This window comes from Mastomys coucha, unplaced genomic scaffold, assembly GCF_008632895.1.
Source record: "Mastomys coucha isolate ucsf_1 unplaced genomic scaffold, UCSF_Mcou_1 pScaffold7, whole genome shotgun sequence".
Classification (NCBI taxonomy): domain Eukaryota; kingdom Metazoa; phylum Chordata; class Mammalia; order Rodentia; family Muridae; genus Mastomys; species Mastomys coucha.
In genome coordinates this window covers 10,962,057-10,983,933 of record NW_022196913.1, presented here as the reverse complement: position 1 = coordinate 10,983,933, position 21,877 = coordinate 10,962,057, and the positions used below count along the sequence as shown (strand labels likewise).

Below are 21,877 nucleotides of genomic sequence, written 5' to 3'. Positions count from 1 at the left end.
CCTTCAAACTTCACTTTATAACGTGCCCAAGGAGAGTCTAAGACAACTTACTTAGAAATGAAATATTTGCTCGACGGTTCTTGCTGAGTTGAATACTGAAAAAAAAATTCTTTTTTTTTTCTTGTCATTCTCTGCTGTGATTCATGCAAAGAACTTTATAAAAATCAAAGTGATTGCCTCGGCAGGTTGAGCTGTTACTTGTGGTATCAGGTAGTACAATCCTGCGCAGACAAAAAGGAATGCGCGGTGCTATTTGAGTCATAGACCTAATCACTGTCTGTCTGAGATGGGACCATTGTGACTCACACAGCTGAGCTGAGCAGAAACACACAATGCATACAGATAGCCAGCCACCAGGAGACAGCCCAGAGGTACAGCTGGCAGTGCTATCTGGCTGTTCAAATAAACAACCTACATATGATGAGCGAGGTGAGGGTCTTCCATAGAAACAATCCACATTTATCTTCATTCACCCCAATATCCGAGTAGATGTTTTCATCTCTATTGTCTTTGGTGGCATCCCTACCCTACATGCTCAGGTGATTATTAATCCAGGCAGAAAGAACCTGTCGCCAAGCTAAGCTGCAAGGCCCATGTTAAACAACAAACCTAGAGACCTGGCTCCTTTATCAGGCCCCAAACTTCAAAGAGATTCTGAAGAGCCTCTGATGTCGAGCTACCAAAGTCCTTTAGGTTGCTTGCCTGGCTTATCCTGGGGGGTCCTGATCTTCAGACAGCCAGAGATGAGATTAGCTGATTTGGCTATAGCCTGAAGCTTCATTGAAGGCTGTTATCAGCAATTCTTTAGGGGTCTGGAAGAGTATCTGGGCTCCTAAACAACCACATTCCTTCCCATTGTCAGGATTCTTAAGCTTCTGGAATCCTAAACCACCAGGACTGTCTTTGAAGGGAAGAGGTATGAAAGAGAAAAATGTTTCTTCCTAGCTCAAATGTGGATACCACCAGGACAATAATAGATAAAGGCTGGATGAAGGAGCATCTAGGATAAATGTTTAACTCATGTAACACAATGGGGACCAGTGGTAGTAGAGGAGAAATCCTTACTGAAGAGAAAAGACCAGGGACTGGGCATGTGACTCGGGCTGGGAAGCGCTTGCCTTACTAATGTGAGGCCCTGAATTTGATCCTTAGAATCCATATAAAGCCAACAAAGATGGGGATAGTGATGCATACTTGTGATCCCAGAGCTGGCAAAGAACAGATAGAAAGATCTGCCTGGGCTACCTGGCCAGCCAGCCTACCCTACTTGGGGAAGTATAACATTTTCAGTGGTGTCTAAGGAATGATGCTCAAGAATCCTCTGGCATACACATATGTGCACACACACACAAACACACACCAATGCAACTGTATACTCAGGGGTATATACAGAGACACACTCATACACATAAGAAGAAAACTCAAATTAACCAGAAATCAGCTAGGACAAAGGAAGGGCATTCTGTGAAATTGCTGCCTATTTGCAGAAATCACCATTTCCTTAAGGAGAACCCTACTTCGAAGTTCTTCTTCCAGGATCCGCAACTCTATGCCTTGGAAGGGCCCTTTCAACTGGGGACAGGGTGTATCCTTATATTTTGATTTTCCCCTTATGTGTTAATGTTCTTGGTTGGTTGATCAAGTGATGTATTTTAGAGATTTTCTCAGTAAGTGTAGTTTTCCCTAAAAGGAAAATAGAATTCTCTATTATTCATCATGCATGAATGTCTGAAGCTAATTCATTTACTAGGAGGCAAACACCAAGACTATGGAAGGACCTGTAAGATGTAATTAAACTCACAGAATGAGCTTCCAGAAGGAGAAGACTTCCTGTCACAAATGAAGGACCACAATGGAGTCTTTTCCAGGTGCTTAGATCTCTGAAGAGCAAGGCAGGTCCTTGTGACATTGCCATTTCCAATAACAGAATATCCTGGCTTTTGAAAACGTAGCCTCCCAAGAGAATGATAAAAGAAAAGTCAGCCGCCTCATTGCTGTTTGTTTCTGCTGTTATTGAAGCTATCTATTTTAATTATTTCAATCAATGGTGTTATTATGTTTATTCTCTGGAACTTTAAGCAAATGGAATAATGTGAAAAATCCAATAAATATGTGAAGGGAGATGAAAAACGAGGAACTTTGTATTTTCTAGGCAAAAAAAAAGCAAAACAAACAAACAAAACCCAAAAACAAGAGCAGCAGCATCCTTTCGGGCTTTCTTGTCTCCTGCTTGCTCCAGCTTTATTGGGCCATGTGTATGCAGCTTTGCAACAAAACAGCAGTCTCCTAGGTGACCCTACAATGAGCTAGCATACATCTGCCCCTGTATTCTCCTAGAGGAACAATTGTCCTTCACTAAGGTGCCATAAGGGAGAAACTAGGAAAGAATGCTGAAGAGTCCTAGGGGGTCTCTGTGTGTCTTTCATGTGAGATCCAATCATATCACAAGAAAACCCCCCTTCTGCTTTAAGGCAATAATACACCCAATCTTTACGGGTATGGGATGTGGTAAGGATGTACGTGTGTATATTTTGACATGCATATGAAAACCAGAGAACAATTCTCTGTTCTGTTTTTCAGGTGCATCTGTCTTCTTTGTGACAGAGTCTATCACCAGCCTGGATCTTGCCAGATAGACTAAGCTGACTGATCAACCATCTCCAGGGACTCACTTTTCTTTGCCTACCTAACACTGGGATTAAAGAGAGCATTGGACGTGCCTGGCTTTTTATGTTAGTTCTAGAAATCAAGCCTCATCCTCACACTCACGAGGCAAGCACTTTACCAAATGAGTGCTCTCCCAGACCCACAAAGTATTAATAACGACTGGTCAAGATTTCTAAGTAACACACACACACACACAAACATTTTGTATTGTTTTGTTTTGTTTTTTGTTTCTGTCTATCCCTACCAATCTTACTTTTTAATTTGCTTTGTTTGGTTGGTTAGTTTGGTTTTTGTTGTTCTCTGTGTGTGTGTGTTTGTTTTCACCATGGCAACAGCAAATTAGCTTTTGAAATAAAGTGCCTACTCCAGTATTGTTCATGAAAGTGTCGTTTGTCATCATTAGTAGAAAAGGGTGATTCTAAGAAGCAGTGTGCTAACAACCCCCTCACCATGCTTACACTTCTCAGAACCACAGAGAACAAAATGACTCAACAGACCTGCCATAGCAGCCGATGTGTGCCATCCTTCCTCCTATGGCAGTTCAAAATAGGGTGTCAAGTTCTAGCAATCTGAAGTTTCTAATATATAAGGAAAATAGGTGGGATAGAAAGATGCAAAGTGTTGGAGAGATGTAGGGAAAAACACAAAACAGATGAGCAGGAGTATAGAAAATAGCTTATTTAGCAAAGTCAATTCTGTTGTTTAGAGACAAGATCTCAGATACCCCAGGTTGCCCAGGAACTGGGTGAACTGAAGCTGAGAATTGTGGTGACCCAGAACTCCTTAACCTTCTTGTTTTCATCCTTGGAGTCCTGGCTCTACAGGCTCATGAACATTACCTTGGTTTAAGGTAGTACTAGGGATTAAATTCTCGGCCTATGCTATGCTATGCCAGCTCTCTACCTACTGAGCATATGCCCAGCACAAAACAACATCTACATGTCAGTTGTACAGGAGAAACTCTATGCCAAAGTTTCCTCTCATAACCCTCTCATGACAGAGCTAAAAGTATATTTTGAAAAGAGTGGCCAAGTGGCCTAAATGGTATCTGAATCTGTAGGCTACATTTGGAGCCTGCATCTAGAAGAATGTAGGAGAGAATCTTGACAGGGAAATGTAGTACTAAGAGATACTAGAGGATAAAGGGAGAGTAGTGAAAGCCAGGTGACTAAGGAAAGCAATCGAAAATGAAATGGTGAGTTATGGTCATGGTCCTTGAGCTGGCTCCTGCTGACAGAAAGTTTAGGTACAGGTATGATTTATAAATATATATATACACATACATATGTATATGTATATACATATACATATACAACTGGTCAAGATTTCTAAGTAACACACACACACAAAAACATTTTGTATTGTTTTGTTTTGTGCAGCAGAAATACATATATATTTCTCCCTGCCTACACATTGTCCCCAAGCTCTCCAGTGTTTCTGGAGCAAGGAGTTTATATATATCACATTCCACTCATCTGAAAACGTACAAGGATTTGTGCAGGAGCACTTCCTGCCTCTTCCCTTTTCCTCTCAGGCACTTTTCTTGGGAGGAGACTTAGAACTCAAGATGCAGCAATGGACAAGTTTCAGGTTGCAGCATCAAGGACTATTGACCAGAGACATTGCATTCTTGGTTGTTCTCCACTTTTGCTTAATTGGGGTATTAGCAATTTTTTAAAAGATTTTTTAAAATTTTTATTTCTAAATATGATCCAGACAATTCTGAAGGTCCAGTTGAATAAGATCAAATGACCTGTGGTCCTGTTAAAGATCCTTGGAAACTGATGACACAAACTGCACAGAAGAAAGTGAAGTTGGGTCTCCTTTAATGCCTTCACCCTGAGTGAACATCACACTTCCACAAACTCAAGCCAGTATTGCTTTTTCAAATCAATAATTTGGCCCTATGAATGAGAGAACCTGAGACTAGTGAAGGCCAATCTCTTCATTCTCAAGAGCAGAGAAGCATACTCCCCTTTTCCTTTCCCTTCTATCTTTCCTTCCTTCTTTTCTTCCTTCTCCCTTGTTCCCTTTGTCCTTCCCTCCTTCCTCCCTCCCTCCTTCTTCCCTTTCTTCTTTCCTCCCTTCCATCCTCCTTCCTTCCTTTCTTCTCCTTTTCATCTCTCCTTTCTTTTCTTCTCTCTCTCTTTCTCTCGGTCTCTCTCTTTCCATTTCTTTTAATTTTCCTTTTCCTCTAGCTTTTCATCTGAACTGGAAACATCTGATGACTTTCAACTTCCTCTAAGCCTTTCTTGGTCAGTTTGTGTTTCAGCCACAGCTCCATGTGCAGCTGAAGTGACAACCTTTTGCATTTACTCCTTCCTCATTTGCTCTCAGACCTCTGGTTATGCATGAGGGTGTGAGAGAGACTGCACACACCACTAACACAAACTCTCCCAGTTACAGCACTCACTTCTCCCTCTAAATGAGCCCCCAAATGAACTGAAGACCTCCATTAAAACACGGTTGCCCCCCAAATGGCCCTGCTACAAGACACTGGGAGGACCTTGATGGTCTTAGTGTAGTGGTCAGTCATCAGAGCTGCATAGAAATGTCCAGAAGCTGGTCTCAGCAATAAACTTGTTACAGGAAATGAAAGACGGAACCCATGGTTTCAACCAAGTTAGGGCAGAACTGAAAGTCTGCAAATAAAACTTATAGATCCTTAATCACAGCTTTCGCTCCATTCAGGCTATAGAAAAACACACAGTTCTCCAAGAGACTGGTTTTTTTTCTTCAAGATCTCTTGAGTCATCGTGGTTTCTGCCTCTTGATTTAAAATTGACTCCTAGAGCAATAAAATGGTAACTATGCCTCACTTCCCCTTACTTTGCATGAAATGCACCGTGAAGATTTTTATCCACTAAAAGTTTCAACTGAAAGACTGTTTACCTGGTATAACCTGTTTCTACTTAGCTCAAGATTTTCATTCTGGCATTCATTTATATATAACATTCACATATAAATGAATATTATTATACAGCCCAAACTGGCCTCAAACTGGCTCTATCATTCAGACTAAATATGAACTCATGACCAACCTCTTGCTTCATGTTCCCAAGGGCTGGGATTGCAGGCATAAAGCACCACACACTGCTCATATATTTTTCTCATGTATTTTTTTTTTTAAGAAAACCTTATATCCAACATTTTGTGTCATTTTAGATGAACAGTATTAGGACTTTCCTCAGAAATAGTTAGACATAAGGTTAACAGTCTCTGCTGGAAGGAATTTTAGGCAATAAATAAGTACATTTGAGAGCCAGGAAGATGGCCAAACAACTTGAGGTAGATGCCTTCAGTCCACATAAAAAGCCAGGGAAAGAGAAGTCTACCTACAATCCCAGTACTCCTACAGAGAAGAGCAGAGACAGACAGACAACATCAGAAGCTCCTGAGAGTCAGTTCCCAAAAGTTACTCTCTGAACTTTCCATATGCACTGTCACACGTGTGCCCATACTCCATGCAATACACACACACATGCACACACACAATTTAAGAATTGACAAATTATTAGAAATTCAAGACTACCTAAATTAAGCAACAGTTTCCAGCCATCCCATCAGTTCAAATTCCCTATTTCAGGTGACTGAGCCTTTAACTCAATCATAATCTGTCATGTCAATATTATTAGAAAACATGGGTATATGTGCAGGCTACTTTTTTTTTTTTTTTTTGCAACTCCTAGAAATTCATCTTTGCATTTTTACCCTTTCTGCAAACCACTGTATTTTGGAAAAACAAGAGACTAGTCACTGTTAGCTTTCTATCATCCCTGGAAAGCTAAAAGTTACTGCCACATCCCTGGAGCCTGGTAACACTCTCCAGCCCCTGCTCTTCAGTCTTGGGAACCCAGTAGCAGAGTTGAAGCCTGTAATTTGCATATGACCCTCCTACCGACCTGCTTTTGCGTGTAAGATTTTGTTTGTTCATTTATTTTTCTCTTCATCAAGAACACAGCAAGTTGGGGCACCGCAAATGAGAAGAAACCTCCAAGCCCTGGCTTGCAGGGTTATAAACACACCATGTAAAATATTTATCATGTCAATATGGTTTAATAAGCATTCATTATTTATTGGGCCTCTGAGTGCTTAGGCAATACTACAATTAACTTTGTAGATTTGATTGGTTTTGATTGGAGGTCATTGGAAGGCAGGCTTGTACTTGTCTTAGCAGAAACAGGCAGAGGAATAGGCTGGATTGAGGCCTGCAAATGTTTGAGCAAGTCACAAATTCTCTGGAAATTGGAAACACTAACAACTCTGTAGTTGAATCAGCTATGAGATAAAAATCATATTTGCAAGAGCAATGAACACTAGGATCAAACTACCTCTCAAGCAAATTATTCCAGAAATAAATTAATCTCCCTGATGCTCATCTGCATAACTGATGTGAAAGAGTTGTCATTTCCTTGCTTGTCACTCACTGGGCTCAAGACTCCAACACACTAAACAGAACCTGCAATGGGAGGACAGTGAGCGACACTTTCCAGTAGTGTTTCACTCTGTCTAGTTACTACCATCCAGAGCATTCTTTTTCCCTGAATAATTCTTTCTTTTCCTCTAGAACAGTTACGTTCTGTAAACAATAAAGGAGAGAAAATTAATATTTGCCGAGTACACGTATCATATGATCCCAACAATGTTTTGGAGTGTGAGAATATTTCTATACTCATATATTTTACTAAGAACACAAATAGGCCAAGAGTGGCTGGTGACACATCAATTAAAACACAGGTCTCCATGTCCAAATCACTCTGTCTATCCATTCTTCCTCCTATGAGATAAGACATTACCCAACAATATATATTTAGAAGGACACTCCTTGCATATCTATCATCCTTGTCAGTAGGGTCCTTCCTTTTCCAAGAAGGAGGGTGTGGTGTCTTGTACACATACCTCAGAAGCTCAAGCTCAAGGAATCCTGTCAGGCTGTCGTTGCTGAAGCTTCACTGATTTTCCCAGAACAGGGATAACGAGCATTGAAAGTAGAGGCTCAGTAGAAGGCCACGCCCAGGTACCCTTCTGACTCATGGACCATTGCAGGGTGTGAGGTGAGGTGAATCACCACATTCTTTCTCAGTCATCCCATACAGAATGGACTCCTTGGGATGGGAGGCAGGTCTAAGAACAGCATCTACACTTAAATAGACACATTTAAAGAACAAGTATCCTACAATCCAGCAAGATCATGGGTAGAGTAGCTACAGAAATACCTGAGTTATAAAATAATAGCCTTATGTAATTCAGGAGAATTGGGATATTTGAACATAAAGGACTTCAGTCTAAGGTGTGATCAATAACCCTTATACTCCCAGATGATGTTAAAAAGTAATTTATGATTGTACTTAATAGATAGAATATGAAGTCATTGTAATAAAATGACAAAAAGCCATGAACTTCTCAGGGTTTTCTTATAGTTTGATGAATAGGAAAAATAATTTTTATGTTATCATCTTCAGTTTTCAAATTTGGTTTCTTTTCTTTTGTTTTTGAAATGTTGCAAGTGATTTATTATCTCCAACTACATAAAATCTTGCTAGCATCTCCTCTACTGACTTTTTTTAATCTCTGCTAGGAACTGGGTGGCACAAGGTCAATAAGGTCAATAGTCATCTTTATAAAAACATGTGGAAATTGGTAGTAATCCTTCACATTTCCTGACTGGAAACAAACAGGCAAGGTCTCCATTTGTGTTTTCTAAATTTTAGCTAGACTTTTTATTAGCTCCTCCTATACTGTCTATTTGTTTTTGCAGTATCTGGTCCTAATAACTATTGATTGTTATTGCTGCTGTTGTAGTTTTGAGGGAGGGTCTGATGTTGCCCAGGCTGGCCTTGAACTCCCTTTGTAACTGAAAATGATCCTGGATTTCTGATCTTCTCTCTACCTACTGAGTGTTGAGATTACAGATGTGCACCTCTATAGCCAGTTGTATACAGTCCTGGTCATCCAAGCCAGGCTGCCATTCATGCTGGATAAGCCCTCTGCCAAATTGAGCTACATTCTTAAACAGGTTTGTTCAGTGTCTGAAATGAATTCATATGTTTAATCAATATGTGATGGTGAAGCTCCCCAGCAAGATGGGTCAACTTGGGCATTACAAGTTCCTATAAGCAATCTAAGAAAAATAAGGCTGTTGTCCTACACAGAGGTAAGACATTTAAGTGTAAGGTACAAAGCAACATTTTCAATAAAACACATATTATAGATAATCTCCTGGTAAAGAAGTAGTGATTAATCTTGGTGCAATTACAAGAAGTATGGACCTGGCCAGGCTCCTCATCAGGGTTTCTGGCAGCCACCAATGGCATTTAAGTCAATTTTGACAACAGAAAGATTTGTTCAGAAATGGGTCTGTAGTAGATTCCCAAATTCAAAAGAGTAATAGTTGATCACTTGCTTGTCATATGTGAAGCCTTGAATTCTCTTCGTAGTATATATTTGTGCACACTGACATTCTAAAATAGAAAAAATATACAACTTAAGAAGTAACAATAGATTTCATTATTCTTTTTATGTATACTCTAGCACCTGAAAATGCACAGCAAGCAATAGTATATGTTTTATTGCACTAGCTTATTTAATATGGAAAAAAAATCCTTCTTTGAACTTACCATCCAGCTATATGATTCAAGTAAACTGTAACATTTACATATCTGTTCTTTTTGTTGAAGATCTCTACTGTTTTATAATAAAGGTAAGGTTAGGATTAAAATAGAAAAGTTCTCACAAAACCACAGAACTGGATATGGTGGAGCATGCATGCAATTCCAGCACTTGGGAGACTGAACCAGAGAATCATGAGTTCAAATCTAGCCTGAGCTACATGTGTTCATGAAACAAAGGATTCTTTGGTGCTCATAAAATACACTGTAAAAGTCCTTGATTCTTAGGTATATGTGGAAACAAATGTATGAAAAAACAAGGAGTAGCCAGGGTATTTGCAAACACTGGAAGGTGGGGTGAGAGTTTATACTGTTGATGCTGACTCTTTGTTTCCTGGGTATGACTCATCTAGTGTTTCCCAGGTCACAGAACTGTGGCAGAAAGGATCCCATAGGAAGCCAACAGGCAAAGGAACTAGAAAGCCTACATTCCCATCTCAGCTCTGGCACTAACATTAGTCTTATTACATAAGATTAAATAATATTCATTATTCAGGTGCATGGGAAATAATAGAGATGCATGTCTCTCTGCTAAAACCAGTACAGCAACAGAAAGCAATATATTCAATTGATGTTTTACTGAGTCTCCGCTCTATAGGAGTTACCTACAATAGCTGAACAGCTTTGGGTCCCACTCTATGTGTTATCAATACTTACGATTGAAATGGAAAATAAGTAGAAGTCTTTGTTCACTGGGTGTTGTGCTCTTGACAAAGGGATATTCTCATATACCAAAGGCATGCTGAGCTTTAAAATCTAATGCAGTGGCTTCATGGTTTTGAGGATCGAGTGTAGCATCTCCTATACCCTCACTATTTAAACCTAAGAAGTAGATATCCTAGTCTCCAATTTAGGAAGAAGGAGGCTCAAGTTTCCCAGTACAGGTGACTTCAAAAGTTCTCATAGAACTGGGTATGGTGGTGTATGCATGCAGTCCCAGCACTTGGGAGACTAAACCAGGGAATCAAGTCTAGCCTGAACTACATGGAAACTTTGCCTCAATAACCAAATAGGAATCGGGGAACCAGTGGAGATTGTTCAGCAGGGAAAGACACTCGCTTTCCAAGCTCTATGACACCAGGTTGACCTTAAGTCATGTTAAAAACCTGATATGACTGAGGGTGTCTTTAATGCCAGCACCCCTACAATGAGCTAAGAGGCAAAGAGAGGAGAATCTCAGAGATGCTCAGGGTGGAGGGCCAACCATCCTGGAAAACATAGCCCAACTGTAGAAACAAGGGACCCTGACTTAAAGTGGAAGGTAAGAGTTGATGCATAAAATTGTGTTTTGACCTTCACACATGCTATGGCAGATATGTTCCCATGTTCACACACACACATACAAACACACACACACACACACACACACACACACACACATCCACACACACATCCACATCCACATCCAGGGAAAATACATTTTTCAAAGAATTGAAATATGGCCGGGCAGTGGTGGCACACACCTTTAATCCCAGCACTTGAGAGGCAGAGGCAGGTGGATCTCTGAGTTCAAGGCCAGTCTGGTCTACAGAGTGAGTTCCAGGACATCCAGGGCTATACAGAGAAACCCTGTCTTGAAAAAAAAAGAATTGAAATATGTTTTTACAGTTAGAAGCTTTTGGAGCTGCCTCTGGAAATACAGAACTCTTTGCTTCTAAGGCACATTTATCTTTGCTCTCAACACCTACACAAGACACTTACATCTCTATGCCGCAATCCCTTGCATGTGAGTCTTTGTTGCTATAAATGTCCCTGTAGTCATAAAAACAGTAAGGAGAGGGCAGGTGCTGCTGCGACCCCATGCTGGGAGTGAACACATTAAAAAAACAAAAGTTTAAAGGCAAAGGGGATATTTCACCAAGACAGCATCCATCCAGTTTGTGTGCAAGTGAAGGTCTGTCTGCTCTGAGCCCAGCAAGGACCATTTCTAGGTTTATTTTGTGGTTGTCATTTTTAGTGCTTTCTTCAGGCAGAGGAAGGAGATGGTGGCCCCTGGGTGCCTTTTCCTTTGTTACAGGCCTGAAGGCCAACTGTCATCTGAAGTTTATTCCATCTCTCAACCCCTGCTAACTCTGTCCTTCAGAACGGCCACTCAGGATATAATTATTGTACTGATGGTTTAAATTAGAAATGCCCCTTATAGGCTCATGCATTTGAATATTTAGTGCACAGTCGGTCTTATGTTGCTTGGGACATATAAGAGGTGTAGCCTTGCTGGAGGAAATATGTCCCTGGAAGCTTTGTGAGTTTAAAGCAAAGTACTCCAGTTCAAGATCTCTGCTTCTAGGCTGTAGTTGAGGATGTAAACACTCAACTTCCTGCTCTGGCTACTATATTTGCTGCTTACGGCCATGTTTCCCTTTCATGGTGGCCTCTTATCTGCATGGAAACATATGCCAAAATCAACGCATTCTTTTAGGTCACTTTTGGCCATGATGTTTTATCACAGTCATAGAAAAGTAACAAATACAATGGATATCTATTGTTCTCCTGAGTACTAGGGACAAAGACAAGTGAGTATTCAATACAATGTCTGCCACAAAGTCAGCTAGTGTCTAGTGATGGATCTATCATAGCTGAATCCTCTTCTGCCCAAAACACCTATCTTCCCTATGAGAGAAGAACCTCAGTAGGGGGCCAATCATCAAAACTGACTGATCCCACGTGAGGATGAAGATCATCTCCGTGATGAATATGCTCAACAGAGGGAACTCTATATCCCAGGAGAATAAAAACAGACAGATTTTCAAAGTGAATTGCAGCAAGACTAATCTCTCTGCCATTTTCTAGGATAGTTAGTTGGGATGAGGAGTCTGATACAAGAATGGAAAGTATTTGCTGTCTAGGAAGAGTAAAAGACTCCAGTCATAACTGAGAATGCCAGTGGATCTCCAGGTTCTGCTTATAACTTAACCAACATAGCTCCTGCATTCATGGCCCAAATCTAGAAGGCTCTTACAAAATGTCTCCTGTGTCACAAAAAGTCAAAGTACAATAATAATCTGAAGCCTGCTAAATTACTATGTTGTGTAGAGTTCAGGCCCTGGGTCTATAGCATATGAGACCCTTAAATAGATATTTCTCTATGACTGGATATAGACCTTAACCTCGTAGTAGAAGCGAGTCACCAAAGGGAATGAAGCACACATCAAGGTCCTTACTGAAATAACATGGCTCTTACTAGCTGCTCAAGTGAAGATGCAAGGTGAGCATGTTCTCATGTCAGGAGCTTTGGCAGGTGTGAAGCACAAGTTTTCCTACTTAATCTACATAACAATCCTCTGTGCAGATTCCAGCACACAGAGTAGATGCAGAGCTTTCAAATGTGCCCAGGGATACACATTTTTAAGAAGGAAATTGAACTCTGTTTTTTCGCTTCAAGCAATGCACTACTTCATGTGACCATTATCTGGGAAAAAGACTACATGCTCTTTGCAAGGCTTTGAATTAAAAGGATACATGATAAGGAATGAGAGCTTAATCATGCAGGTGACCCTGTGTTAAAAAAAAATAAATTAAAAAAGAAGAAAGAAAGAAGGAACGGAAGAAAAAGGCAACTTTTCTGTTTTAGCATCGTAACATCAACATCAAGTGACTTACAGATCAAAAGCAGGAAAAGGCAGTAGCTTTTGAAAAGATAGGTTTGTGACTTGTCGACACTTGACTAGTCATCTGGGAGCAGCCATTTATCCCTCCTGTGCAGAAGAATCTCATATCTGGGATTTAAAAGGGGTTGCATTAGTTGTAGAAAGATGTCATCAAAACACTTGGTGATTTAAATTTTAATGACAAGCACAGAATCTTCTTTAATAAGGTTTCCCTTTTTGTTTCCCTGAGTAGCTCTTTCCATAAGCATGGCGCTCTTCCCACATCCCTGAGTGAGTTCCTGGTCCAGAGGGTAAGTCTTTTTAATTAATACACAGCTGAAGCAGACAGAGCTCATGTAGGTGACATCGCCTGATGGAGACAATTCTTGTTAACATTGTATTACTCGGAGCCAAGACGACAGTTCTGAGGATCTCCCTGATCATTTTCCTGTGATCTTTACCTACTTCAGTCCCCCCGCTAGCCTTTCTATCAGAGTTAAAAGGGGGAAAGACGAATATAAGACCCTCAAAGAGGGGTTAAGCTTCTGGAGCTTGTGATGGCTAAATACTGATTGTCAGTATTAATAGGGTCTAGAATCACTGAAAAGGCAAGCCTCTGGGTGTGCTTTGTAAAGCATGGTTTAGATGATGGAGGTTGAGTGCCTACTTTAAATGTGAGTGACACCATCCCATGGTCTGGGGGTCCGGACTGAATAAAAAGGAGAAAGTAAGCCGAGCACCAATATTCATCACTCTCTGCTTTTTACCTATGCATGAAATATGATCAGCTGCCTCTAACACTAGCGGACATGACTTCCCCGCCCTTGTGAACTGTGAGCCAAACTCTTCTCTTCTTAAATTTCTTTTGTCAGGCTTTTTGCCGTAACAAGACAAATATCCAATGCAGGGACCCTCTAGGCAAAACATCCACCAGGAGTGAGGCTAACGTTTTGGATGAAATGAGTTGTGTCTTCTTTAGGGGTCTCCTTTAGGCTAGATATAGCCATTCTGTTGGTGTAGAGATTCACTCATTCATTCATTCATTCATTTATGCAATGAAAAATACTTCTAGAAGTTGAACAGTCTGAGATGTTAAGCTATATACATAGTTCTTTACTCAAAGAAATGCTGGCTTTAAGTGAGAAGAAAGAATGATGAAGGACTCCAGAGCCTAGGCAAAAGCTCAAGGAAAGAATCTCAGAACAGATCAGCATTGTGTCCATTCCTGAGGAGCTATTGCATCTCTGCAAAGGTGTACCAGGAAGTTGCAGTGACTCCACTTGGCGTAAAAGAAATGAAAATGATTTTGTCTTTACCTTCCATGGTTCTATCCTGAATATTTGTACAGAAAAAGGGTAAAAACTTGTCCAGAAGTAGGAACATTCTTATGTCACTTTTTCTTATAGGCCTAACTTCTGAACGACAGAGTGTGTTGTGTGTCCAGAGTGAATAGCTGAGGTGATGCTATCCGACCACATCCTACAAGTCAGAAGGAAGAGTGGGGATAACGGTATGGAAGCCATTGCTCTTGCATCTCATCATCATCATCAAAAGAGGATATTTACTGAATACTGCATCTCATGAAGGCTGCGGCATGAGGGCTTCTGCTAGACACACTATCTTCCCTTAAGTAGCACAGCTTTGTATTTCATATTTGTGCATCGCCAAGGGTGAAGGAAATCAGGTGATTACATGCTAAGTATCAAAACAGGTGCAAATAAGAAGCAAAAGGACGACATCCAGGGAGAGGGTCTGAAGCCTGGCCACGGTAAGCAGGGTATAAATGAAGCTTGAGGAGAAGAGAGTCATCCCAGGCAGCCTCAGCCCTCTGTTTCTACAGGGCAAGGCTTCTTGAAGTTTTTCCACCCATGACCCCATTTTGCCTAAGGAATTTTTATGCCGCCCTAGATATATAGGCTTATAAAAATTAGTATAGAAATTAAATATTTATTGATAATAAGTGATAAGGTAATTTCCTTAGAAACAATTCTTTGAATACATGTAATTTTGCCATTTATTTTCATCTTTAGATGAAAGCAAACTGATGCATTAATTATTTTCTATGTTAACATAAAGAGTTAAATCACTTTAATATTTACTATGGTAGGGCACAGAGTCCTTTTGATGCTTTCCGAAGTTGATCAATCTTTTTATTTTCTAATCATCAGTGTTGAGAATGTTGCTTTGTATAAGTGTGTCTCACAGAACATGGGAAGTGCATTTAGAGTCATTTCAGGAATCATTGGAACTTCAATCCTAATCCCAAGTCAAAATTAGATGGAAGATTTTCATGAAACTTAGGCCAGTGATTCAAACTACTATTTAAAACCCAGCATTCTAACACAATGGAGTCCAAGGAGATATTGGTGTGATCTCTACACGCTAAGGAATGACCATGGGAAGCTACTAAAATCTATGCTCTTTGTAATTAAACTGTTGTGCTTCTGTTGGAGCAGAAAACCCTGTACATGCAGTGAAATCTCTGCCATTCATAACATACGGCAGTCTTGATTCTGAACCAAGATATTCCAGGCAGTGTTCACTGGCATTCTGTAACTGTAGAATGGGGACATTTACAACACAAAATACACACACTGTGAGCTCCAGCATCAAGACTTCAGAAAACTCAGGCTGTAGCATGGAAGAGGGCTCCAGGTACACTTTGGATGCATTATACATTTGGTTTGGAGTTAGTTCTTGGTGGTGGTATGATTAGAAACATTTTACTTTGGACACACCATTTACCGCCCTCACACTCAGCTACATGATGTTCCCCCTCATATATTAGGACCCATAGTTTAAGCATGGGTACTCTGTTAGCAACATGGCATGGAAAACTAAGACTTCCTAGTGAAAATGTAATAGATAATCACTATTTTCTGAGTCAACCTATTGGTTTCATGATTGTCTATTGCTGGCTTGCATGAAATTCATTGGTAGGTAATAAAAAATAAGTGTAGAGTCCAACCAGAAGACAACAGAACACAGACATGGTTCTGTTACACATTGTGCTTTGGCACACTTGTCTCTTCTGTAGGATCTAATTTGGAAATTTAACAGAAGGGTTAAAAATAGTGTACGAATGTAGTGGAAAGAGATGGGCTGGTCTGTATTTCTGTCTGTGTCCCTGGTGACTATATGGTTCACTGTCTCAAGCTGTCTCCTGCAAAATGCTAATGGCACCCTGCCCATCTTTCACTATTCATTAGAGGAGAGTTACCATTAGGTGAACACCAGTCCATTGTCCTTCAGAGGGATAACCTAAGCTCATACTCCTGGAAACAGGAAGCTGCCAATGAGCCTATCCTACAAATATGCAAGAAATCTTACAATAAAACAAAAGCACACTTGTGATATTTTAATGATAATCAAGGATAATGAAGGCACAGGTTTAAAATGTACAACCATGGGATTGATGCACACAGGAAGAAAATAAAAATTTTAGTAAAAATAAACAACAAGCAAGAAAACAAAAGTCAATTAATTAATACAGAGTGAAATAAAGGAAATTAACCAAGTGTATAGAGTTGCAAGCATGCCAGTTATAATTGGGCAGAACCCACACCACGTGAACTTGGCATCTCACATACTGCGTACAAGGCAATATATGAGATGCTGGTACTGATTATTCATTTCATTGGAAAGAATGTGATAAATCATGCAATAATGCTGGGTGACCTTGACACAGCATCTGTTTAATGATGACTTGAGTTATCTGAGTCAGAATGGCTCCAACCTTGGGGTTCGGAGGTGTTTACGAAAATGGTTGTAACAAGTGAGACTTCTGGACCGTTTGTCCTTTGTTCAAACAAAAGTGAATTTGAGGTCTATTGGCCAATTCCATTCTGCAATTGGACCATATGTTCCCGGCTTTTGACCTGAAAGTGGTTTACTCAAAGACTTGCAGCACTTCCTTCCTGAAAGATTTCAGCAGTGTAGTAAGAGCTTCCAGAGGAAACTACTTTGTAGATCATTAAGAAATAGCATGATAAGTCTATGCATACCCCCTGAATGTACAAGGAAATTATGCTGTCAAAAGTAACTGAGTAAATGACATCTACTGTTGATCTTCAGAAAGGGGAGAGGGTTACTCATGTATAATTAAGTGTAATGAGAAGAAAATTCACAACTAAAGAAGAGACTGTGATGTGCCTTAGGTAACACCTTCCACACTTCCTTGTACAATTGTTTTCTTGATTAAGAAATAGATATTTACTATACTATAATAATAGTGATGATCAATTATCAACTATTGGCTATATTCTGGACCCAGCTCTCAATTTACCCTATCTCTAAGACTCCCACAGTCCTGCAGCTTTGCACTGTGTCTCTCTTAAAGATGGGAAAAATCAGCTGAAAATGGCTTAAGAAAAAACACAGGTCCAGAAGTGAATGAAGTGTTTATTTACAGGCTCCATTCCATACAGGAATAGTCACCACAGTTCAAAGCTACCATGAGACAAGTGCCCACTCTTTGCAGATAGGCCATCCACAGATCCCTTCAAGAACAGTGGCTCCTCCGCTGTGTTAATATTACAAGTCTCCAAGGAAATTCACAACTAAACAAGAGACTGAGGTGCCTTAAGTAACACCTTCCACACTTCCTTGTACAGTTGTCTGACTATCAGATTCTGCCCACACTAATAATGAAAACACACAAGTCCTTAAGAGAAATCAATCTTTCTCGTTACCTCATGCTAGAAACTCAATGTCCTGGTCATGATTATTAATAATGAATCATCAGAAGCTATGAGAAGGTCTCTTTCCCTTCTTAAGCCCTGTCAATCAATCTCTTTGTAAGGTAAAGAAAGAAACCCTCTCTGGTTCCATAGTTTATTTCTACTACACTTAACCTCACAGGAATAGAAAGTTTCATATAAATTGGAGAAGCCCTAAAGATGGGACACGTTCTTTGAGAAACCAAAGCTTCATGCAGAAAGTCTGTATTCAACTGTTAGTTTCCCTGTCCTCATACCTAAGAGCTAGTACCAGCAGTGACTTGAGAAAGTAGGACTTTCCAGTGGTCTGTTAGCCAAGAAACCAACTCATATCTCCTGGATTCTACTGTCTTATGTCTAGGTATGGTGACAAGCAAATGTTTAAATCTGGAACATTATAAGTCAGTGTTTTGAATAAGACAATTTTTCAAAATGAATGAATTTTGCCCCAAAAGGCAACCTTACCATGAAGGATTTGACTTGGTAAATGGCAAGCTTCACAAACTCTTGTAAGTCTCATCAGGAGATAGCCTGCTAGGACTTCTGCCCTTATAAATAAATGAACTATTTTACAGTGTGTCGTACTGTATGAGCAAAGGTAAGGAGGACTTAATTCTTCAAATTCCTGGCTGCAAGAGATCTGCCGCCCTGCATCTCATTGTTGGCATACCTATCCTGTTTTCTTTTCTCACCAACACAAACAGAAAAATGACATTTGGTTTGAGGGAATTAATTGATCATGCTAGTAAGTGGCATTAACTATCCTACACAACTGGAATCTAGTCTTACACAACCAGAAAAAAGTGTGGTAATGTGAAACTTAAGAAATCCAAGGAACAGAGCTCAGTGTAGCCAAGACCTGCAAGGCTCTTATGAATGTGCTTTGTCATGACAAAGGAGGACCAATCCTCAGCATAATGGGTTTCCACTTATTATTTGTAAATTTTGGAGATTTTTTTAAGGTTAACTGTACACGGTATATTTGACTCAGGAAGTCTCTATTTAAAGAACAATTGTAGAGTTTATACGACCGTTAGCTTCCTCGCGTAGATTATATAAGGAATGTAGAAACTGGAGTTTGCAAGGGTCTCCTATGGACATTTTGGATTATGATTCAATCTTTCTTTCAGGGAAAATGCCTCAGTGACTGTTCAGCCCAAAGTGCCTCCTGAAAGGACACATGGGACCCAGCTTTCTCCTGTTCTTTGTCTCTTTTCATTCACAGATGTTTGGAGAATCCTCATTAAAATTAGTTAGAGCAAAATAGAAAAGACCCTGCCATAAAATAAATCTAGTTAAATACACTTTGCTGGATTGCCTCGTTTGCAGGATGCACGAGCCTCATTTTCTTCTCTTTGTACCTCCTCTCTGTGCATTAGGTAATTCCTGCCAATGAAGACAGGATGTCACATCCCTGATGGTGCTCTCTCTATTCTTAAGCATTAAAAATAAATACGTGCCATCTGTCTCATATCTGGAAAGCAATTTGAAATGGTGACTTCTGTTTACTTAAGGTTACAAGATTTAAAGCTTTAGTGGCTCTCTATTGTAAAGACACTCTGTCTCTATTTCAGATAGTAGCAGTACTTTTAGGTGAATCCTGTAAGTTGAAGAGAAGACTCTCAGGAGAGATTAGGCAAGGCAGAGAACAGGGTTCAAAAAAAAAATGGTCCTTGCTATCAATTATTCTGGGTCAGAACAGTAAGATTGGTGTTTCTGAAGTACAACCCTCAGTCAAGTGGCATCCTATATTGAAGCCTCAGTTTTCCTCATTTGGGAAATGAGCATATCATTTATTGTATGGGGTACCACATATGTGCATGTATATAAATGCACAGAGAATGTATGTATGAATATATTTCTTCCCAAAACCTGATAAGAAGGTGAGAAATATCATCATCTTTGTCATCGTCAAAGTTTGAAATGATAATTAGTAATAATTCAGCTAGCAAAGGAAGTCATTAAAAAACAAATCAGCTCAGGGACCGAAGAGAGGGCTCAGGCACTGAGAGCAGTCAAGAAGACAAGAGTTCCGATCACAGCCCCCAGGCAAATAGCTCCACCCCAGCTCTGAAGGGGATGGAGACAGGATAGGCTGAGTCCAACCTAGCCAGGAGGACACCAATCAGGAGAGACCTTGCCTCGAATAAATAGGGTGACTCTGATGGAGGAGGACACTTGAAACCCTCTCTAAACAACACACACACACACAAACACACACGCAAACATAGATTCACACACACACATAGACATACAAATAAATAAATATAATAAGCAAATATTAAGAAATAGTTCCTAGTAATATACCACATACATTAAAAAGGAGTTGCATATGGAAGTTGTGTTCTTTATGGTAATTAAAATGTAAAAGTAATAGACTTTAATCACTTCCATTGCCCTCAGTACAAAGGCCCTATTAGATGAGAAATAGAATTGGGAGTTTGGAGGGAACAGGGGAGATTTTGGGTTCCTTTATAGGTACAATAGCATTTTTCAAAGATTAGGTTTTTTTTTTTTAACTTAAATAAAATTATATGTTGTCAAGCATCAAATGCCCGAGCAACTTAACTTTAATTAAAGGAGTAATGGGCAGTTTGAGAACATTCTGTTTTCCATTTTCAGAGCAATTTTCTCCAACAATACTTTCTCCTGTAGCAGAAGAGAAACTTTCCTAGCTCTGGGCCGAGAACTCTTAGGATGGTGAACGTGTAATTTGAAGTCCACCCTACACTCACAGACCGCAGAAGGGTGGTGCTATAGAAAAATCTAGATTCACGTGACCTAGCCTGGACGATTTTAGCAAGGAGTAAATGGAGGTCCATTGTTGCCGAGCAAATTGTCCCCAAAGTACCCAGCTTGTTAGAGCAAAAGTGTTCCCTTCCTTTCAGCTAGGTTTCAAAAAATTTGTTAAGCAGACTGAAAATGCTTTATACATCTATAAATATCCCAAGCCTGTAGCTGATTCCTTGCACAGCGGTTGGTTCTCCTAACAGCCTTATTTGAGCATAACTTAGCTGTTCAGCAGACTTTGCATGACAACACGGTCCGGTCTTAATAGTAGTCCAGAGAGAATGCATTATCGAGACTTTATTTAGACTGTACAGTCAAAGTAATCCAACTGTTAGTCACCCTGACATGTGCTTCAGAACGCCACACACCCGTGAATTCTGACAAAAAAAAAAAAAAAAAAAAAAAAAAAAAAAAAAAGCTGCTAATCTGGGTATACATTTAAATTTTCCTCCCTATTTATAAAATATATAAAATAAGAAAAATCCCATAAACTTTACACATTTAGCAAAATGAAGACTTACTCTGAAGTAAATGACTATACCACACCTAAAATGAAGACCACCCTTCTTGGGGATCAAAAGAAAATAAGTTGAAGAAGCCCCACAGAAACTCATTGATTTTACCGACTACTGATTGGCTTATGGAATCTGAACACAGCCTCCAAGATGCATCTCTCACATTGATCCACACAGTAAAACTGGCGGCCAGCATCCCAAGCTACTGAAGACACTGCTCTGAGACACGCTGCGGATTTTTCCTTAAACCGCGGTATATGCGATGCATTTTTCCTAAGTCACAAAATCACGTGAGGAGAGGCAATCTTGACTTTCTGCCCCGCTTTACGGAACTAACGGGGGAACTCTGGGAATAGGAAACAGTGGTTGCAGAGAGACCACTGGGACGGCTTTCTGGCCTGACTTCCCTTTATCATCTGCTTGCTGGTCACTTTTATCCTTTCCAGATGGGAGTCATCCAGGTGTGACGCCAGCTCCATCCAGAAAGACTGGCCCAGCTCTACCAGCTAAGTGAACAAAATCTGCTGGATTTCAGAAGTGAACCGGACGAGCAGTTAGCCAGTGCTGAGACTTCTACACTGTAATAGTCTCCCAGGCTTGAGTGACAGGAAGAAAAAAAATGCAACAAGTTTCTTCCTATTGTGCCCCCCAAAAGCCTAGGGCTGTTTTTGCCTGGCTTTGGAACACATTCAGTACATTGGGGCGGGGGTACGGGGTGGGGGGTGGGCCGATATCAAAAGCCTCCCTCTAGCTCCACAGACAGCTGTAGGAAGTAGGAAGACAAGGAAGGCAGAGACTGAGCGAGGCAACCGGCCCTCAGAATTACACAATGGTGATTTCCCGGGGAGGAAGCCAGGCTGAGTAACACAGCAGGAATTTGTTAACAACCCCCTTCCCCCCACTGCACCTCAGAAAAACAATCAGGCTCCAGA

At 40.3% G+C, this 21,877-nt stretch overlaps 2 long non-coding RNA genes across 2 annotated transcripts; one reads left to right on the top strand and one right to left on the bottom strand.

The window, feature by feature from the left end:
• Positions 1–353: 353 nt before the first annotated feature.
• LOC116082720 lies at positions 354–2,719 on the top strand. Its single transcript, XR_004115402.1, has 2 exons — positions 354–429; positions 2,581–2,719. It is a non-coding gene; the product is annotated as an uncharacterized LOC116082720 (long non-coding RNA).
• A 4,002-nt stretch (positions 2,720–6,721) lies between these two features.
• LOC116082806 lies at positions 6,722–7,767 on the bottom strand. The gene is made up of 2 exons (XR_004115443.1): positions 7,567–7,767; positions 6,722–6,875 (listed from the first exon to the last, which is right to left on the bottom strand). It is a non-coding gene; the product is annotated as an uncharacterized LOC116082806 (long non-coding RNA).
• Positions 7,768–21,877: the final 14,110 nt, after the last annotated feature.